Source organism: Gekko japonicus, unplaced genomic scaffold (genome assembly GCF_001447785.1).
Source record: "Gekko japonicus isolate JY-2015 unplaced genomic scaffold, Gekko_japonicus_V1.1 scaffold1610, whole genome shotgun sequence".
In the NCBI taxonomy this organism is placed as follows: Eukaryota; Metazoa; Chordata; class Lepidosauria; order Squamata; family Gekkonidae; genus Gekko; species Gekko japonicus.
The window spans coordinates 368,272-374,271 of record NW_015161999.1 but is presented as its reverse complement, the minus strand read 5'-3'; positions in this window follow the sequence as shown (position 1 = coordinate 374,271).

Below are 6,000 nucleotides of genomic sequence, written 5' to 3'. Positions count from 1 at the left end.
GAAAAAATGGTGTGGCCTTTATAGTCAACAAGAGAGTGCAAAAGGCAGTACTGGGATACAATCTCAAAAATGACAGAATGATTTCTGTCCGATTCCAAGGCAAACCATTCAACATCACAGTAATTCAAGTGTATGCCCCAACCACTGATGCAGAAGAGGCTGAAGTAGACCGGTTCTATGAAGACCTACAACACCTCCTAGAACTAACACCAAAAAATGATATCCTCATCATCATAGAGGACTCGAATGCTAAAGTAGGAAGTCAAAAGGTAACTGGAATAACAGACAAGTTTGGCCTTGGAAAGCAAAATGAAGCAGGGCAAAGGTTAACAGAGTTTTGTCAAGAGAACACACTGGTCATAGCGAACACCCTTTTCCAACAACCTAAGAGACGACTCTACACATGGACATCACCAGATGGGCAACACCGAAATCAGATTGACTATATAATTTGCAGTCAAAGATGGAGAAGCTCTATCCAGTCAGTAAAAACAAGACCTGGAGCTGACTGTGGTTCAGATCATGAGCTACTCATTGCAAAATTCAGACTTAAACTGAAGAAAATCGGGAAAACCACGAGGCCATTCAGGTTTGACCTAGATCGCATCCCTGATGAATATACAGTAGAGGTGAAGAATAGATTCAAGGGTCTGGATTTGATAGATAGAGTGCCTGAAGAACTATGGACAGAGGTTCGTGACATCGTACAGGAGGCAGCAATCACCACCATCCCAAAGAAAAAGAAATGTAAGAAAGCAAAGTGGCTTTCTGATGAGGCTTTACAAATAGCAGAGGAAAGAAGGAAAGCGAAAGGCAAAGGCGAAAAGGAAAGATTTACCCAACTGAACGCAGATTTCCAGAGAACAGCAAGGAGAGATAAGGAGGCCTTCCTGAATGAACAGTGCAAAGTAATAGAAGAAAACAATAGAATGGGAAGGACTAGAGATCTCTTCAAGAAAGTTGGAGAAATCAAGGGAGCGTTCCATGCAAAGCTGGCCATGATAAAGGACAAAAACGGTAGGGACCTAACAGAAGCAGAAGAGATTAGGAAAAGATGGCAAGAATACACAGAAGAACTATACAAGAAAGACCTCGATGTCCTTGACAACCACGACGGTATAATCACTGACCTCGAGCCAGACATCCTGGAATGTGAAGTTAAATGGGCCTTAGAAAGCATTGCTAACAACAAAGCTAGTGGAGGTGATGGTATTCCAGCTGAGCTATTCAAAGTCTTAGAAGATGATGCTGTTAAAGTGCTGCACTCCATTTGCCAGCAAATTTGGAAAACGCAACAGTGGCCACAGGATTGGAAAAGATCAGTATACATTCCAATCCCAAAGAAGGGCAATGCCAAGGAATGTTCAAACTATCGCACAATTGCACTCATATCACACGCTAGCAAGGTCATGCTCAAGATCCTACAAGCTAGGCTTCAACAGTACGTGGATAGAGAACTACCAGAAGTACAAGCTGGGTTTCGAAGAGGTAGAGGAACTAGAGATCAAATTGCCAACATTCGCTGGATTATGGAGAAAGCAAGAGAGTACCAGAAAAATATCTACTTCTGCTTCATTGACTATGCTAAAGCTTTTGACTGTGTGGATCACAACAAACTATGGCAGGTCCTTAAAGAGATGGGAGTACCAGACCACCTCACATGTCTCTTGAGAAACCTGTATAAGGGCCAAGAAGCGACAGTTAGAACCGGATATGGAACAACTGATTGGTTCAGCATAGGAAAAGGAGTACGACAAGGATGTATATTGTCGCCTTGCTTATTTAATATATATGCAGAGTACATCATGCGAAATGCTGGCCTGGATGAATCACAAGCGGGAATTAAGATTGCTGGGGAAAAGATCAACAACCTCAGATATGCAGATGATACCACTCTAATGGCTGAAAGTGAAAAGGATCTAAAGAGCCTCTTGCTCAGAGTAAAAGAGGAGAGCGCAAAAGTGGGCTTGAAGCTCAACATCAAAAAAACTAAGATCATGGCATCCGGCCCCATCACTCCTTGGCAAATAGAAGGGGAAGTCGTGGAAGTAGTGACAGACTTCACGTTCCTGGGATCCCAGATCACCGCAGACTGTGACTGCAGCCATGAAATTAAAAGACGCCTGCTCCTTGGGAGGAAAGCGATGGCGAACCTAAACAGCATGATAAAAAGTAGAGACATCACCCTGCCAACAAAAGTCCGCATGGTCAAAGCAATGGTATTCCCAGTAGTCATGTATGGCTGTGAGAGTTGGACTATAAGGAAGGCCGAGCGCCGAAGAATAGATTCTTTTGAACTATGGTGCTGGAGAAGACTCTTGAGAGTCCCTTGGACTGCAAGAAGAACAAATCAGTCAATCCTCAAAGAAATCAACCCTGACTGTTCCCTGGAAGGCCAGATAATGAAACTGAAGCTCAAATACTTTGGCCACCAAATGAGAAGGGAGCACTCACTGGAAAAGACCATGATGCTGGGAAAGATTGAAGGTCAAAGAAGACGGGGACGGCAAAGGATGAGATGGTTAGACAGTGTCAGCGATGCAACGAACATGAAATTGAGCCAACTTCGGAGGACGGCGGAAGACAGGAGAGCCTGGCGGGAGATTGTCCATGGGGTCGCGAAGAGTCGGACTCGACTGTGCGACTGAACAACAAAGATGGGATATAAGTAGAGCTATTCTAAGCCACAGAAACAGAGTCCATTACAATCTGAACAAGAATTTGCCAACCAATATGGAAAACAAAACAATAGCCCACAGACTGGAAATGCTCAATCTGCATTCCAATTCTGAAAAAAGGAGATGTCAAAGACTGCAGAAACTACCAGACCATAGCATTAATTTTGACACAGGTAAAATGATGCTCAAAATCTTACAACAAAGGCTGTTACCACATATGGAATGAGAAATACCAGATATTCAAGCTGTGTTCAGAAAAGGAAAAGGCAATAGAGAAGAGACCCTATTGCAAATTTATGTCGGTTACTGGAGCATACTAGTATACAAGAGAATTTCAAGAAAAAAGCAGCTTGTGTTTCATAGATTTTGGAAGAAGAGTTGGATATATACCCCATCTTTCACTCGGAGTCTCAGAGCAACTTACAACCCTCTTTCCCCTCCTTTGTGCCCTTCCCGTCCCCACAATAGACACCCTATGTGGTAGATGGGGCTGAGAGCTCTTTCGAGGACTGCTCTTGAGAGAACAGCTCTGAGAGAACTTGTGACTGACCCAAGGTCATACTGGCAGCTGCATGTGGAGAAGCATGGAATCAAACCTGCTTCTCCCAGATTAGAGTCTGTGCTCCTAACCACTACACCAATCTGGCTCTCTGAAAAGCTATTGCTGGTTTAAAAATAAACAGGTATTGCCACAACATCTGACTGTTTTGATACACCACCTGTACCCTGGACAAGATATTATCAAATAAATATTATTAGGACAAAATATGGAGAAAAAGAATGGTTTCCAATTGGCAAAAATGTCAGACAAGAAAGAAAGAAACCTAGATGGAGATTAAATGAAGACTTGCTAGATCAGCAAGAGATTGTGGATATTATAACTAAAGAAACTAAAGTTTTTTCAAATGAACATGACTCAAGGTATGCGGATACAAATTGTTTGGGATGCTTATAAAGCAGTAATGAGAAGACTGTTAATATCGTTGAATACCAGAGAGAAGAAAAAGAAACAGGAACAACAAGTTAAGGTGCTGGAAAAAATCCGAATAAAGGAAAAGGAATTAAAGAAAAGACCGGGGGAAAAGAAAATAATTAAAGAAATTCAAATATTACAAGAACAATTGAATACATTACTAACCAAGAAATGTATTAGAATTTGAAAAAGTTTTGCAGATGCTGAAAAAGCGTTCAATAATCTGAATTGGGACTTTATGCATAGTGTGTTGGACAAAATAGATGTTGGTGAGAAATTTCGAAATACTATTGAAGCAATATACTCAGAACAGAAGGCAGCATTGGTAATTAACTCAGATATGACTGATTACTTCAAAGTACAGAAGGGGACGAGGCAAGGGTGTCCTCTGTCCCCGTTATTGTTTATATGGATTTTAGAAGTAATGTTGAAACAAATTAAGGAAGACAAAGCGATAAAAGGCTTAACCAATAAGGGTTTTTCCTATAAATATAGAGCATTTGCCAATGATGTAATGTTTATGATTGAAGACCCTTTACAGAATTTACCATTGCTGTTAAACAAAATAAAAGAATTTGGGGACATAGCAGGTTTCCATCTCAACAAAGACAAATCAAAGGTAATGTGTAAGAACATGAAAGAAAAGAGTAAACAAGAACTGCAGAGGCTGGTTCAATGTGAAGTAGTTCATAAAACTAAGTACTTGGGAGTGGAGTTGACAATGAAGAATATAGACTTATATAAAAATAATTATGACAAACTTTGGACAAAAATTTAACAGGACATTAAGAAATGGAATACGTTGAACTTATCACTGTTGGGAAGAATTTCTGTGGTTAAAATGAATATTTTGCCATGGTTGATGTTTTTATTTCAGACAATCCCAATAATAAGAGATGCAAAAATATTTAATATGTGGCAGAGGGAAATTTCAAAGTTTGTTTGGGCTGGGAAGAAACCACGAATCAAAATGAAGATCCTTTGTGATGCGAAAGAAAGAGGAGGATTCCAGTTACCGAATTTTAGATTGTACCATGAAGCGGTATGTTTAACATGGTTGCAGCAATGGGCCACGCTAGAAAATAAGAAACTATTGGCGTTAGAAGGTCATAACGGCAAGTTTGGATGGCATGCCTATTTATGGTATGAAAAGGTGAAAATGGGTGGTTTTTTAAAAACATCATTTTATCAGAAGGGTACTTTTTGACACATGGATTAAATATAAGAGGTACTTCTCGGATGAGAGACCGCTTTGGATTGTACCGGCAGAGGCAATAAAGCCTTCTACGAGATATAAAGGAGAAGATTGGGTACAGTACAAAGATATGTTAAAACCAATGGGAAAATCATCTGAATTGAAAATGGAAGAAGAATTAGCGTTTAAATATGGTTGGTTTGAATATAGACAAATAAATGAACTGTTTAAAAATGACAAAAAAACCTTTGGTTTTAGAAAACAGAATAATGACATAGAGATGGTATGGTTTGAGGGAGGGAAAAAATGTATTTTAAAAATGTATAAATTATTGTTAAAATGGTATACTGAGGACGAGACAGTTAAAGAACAAATGATAAAATGGGCAGTAAACATGAACAAAGAGGTAACGATGGAGTCTTGGGAGTATTTATGGAAAAATGCACTGAAAATATCAACATGTAATAATTTAAAAGAAAATTGTTATAAGATGCTAATATGAATACTAATATGTCAAACAAATGTTGGAAGTGCAAAAAGGTTGAGGGCTCGTTTTATCATATGTGGTGGACTTGTGAAAAAGCAAAAAAAATTCTGGAGTGAGATTCATGTAGAGATGGAAAAAATTGTGAAGTGTAAATTCAAGAAAGAACCAGAAATATTACTTTTGGGGCTAAAAATGGAAGAGGTCAATGTGGCGAAAAGGACATTGATGTGATATATGATAACAACAGCCAGAATGACCTATGCTCAATGTTGGAAGCAAGAGGAAGTCCCGAGAGTGGAGGATTGGATTAAAAAGTTACTGTTTGCGGTTGAAATGGACAAAATGACTCGAAAGCTTAACATCATGGAAGCAGAAGATTTCTATAATGATTGGAGAGATTTAAAAGACTATTTGGAAAAATATTGGGATGTAAGAGACAATTTATTTTGCTTTAATAACTACTGAATATTGAATTTTAGTAACAAGAAAGGATAGAGATAATAATTGTAATAGTTGAATAACAGTTACCTAGTGAACGTGTAATGATGAAATAGATGGAGGAGAAAAGGTTAAGCAATATACAGGAGGTCGTAGCACTGTGGGAAGCCATATGAGGGGGAAAGGGAGGTGGGTAGGATGTAAAGGGTATAAATGTAAAATTAATGTT